This window comes from Plasmopara halstedii (assembly GCF_900000015.1).
Source record: "Plasmopara halstedii genome assembly, contig: Scaffold_289, whole genome shotgun sequence".
In the NCBI taxonomy this organism is placed as follows: Eukaryota; Oomycota; class Peronosporomycetes; order Peronosporales; family Peronosporaceae; genus Plasmopara; species Plasmopara halstedii.
Window position 1 is genome coordinate 661,020 of NW_020187210.1, and position 245 is coordinate 661,264.

The window sequence follows — 245 nt, forward strand, 5'->3', positions numbered from 1 at the left end:
CGTTAGTGGCTTGGTCTCGCCAACTACTTGCACAAGTAAAGCGTAAATGACGCAGAAATGGCCCGGCCATTATCCAATCTCCTTAAAAAGGATGCGGAATGGTGTTGGAACACCGAGCATCAGGAGGCGTCTGACGGGGTCAAAGACAGCCTCCTGCATGCATCAACACTGGCGTTGCCAGACCCTAGTCGTCCTTTCAGCGTCGTCTGTGACGCTTCGGACTTTGCCATCGGCTGTGCACTGCT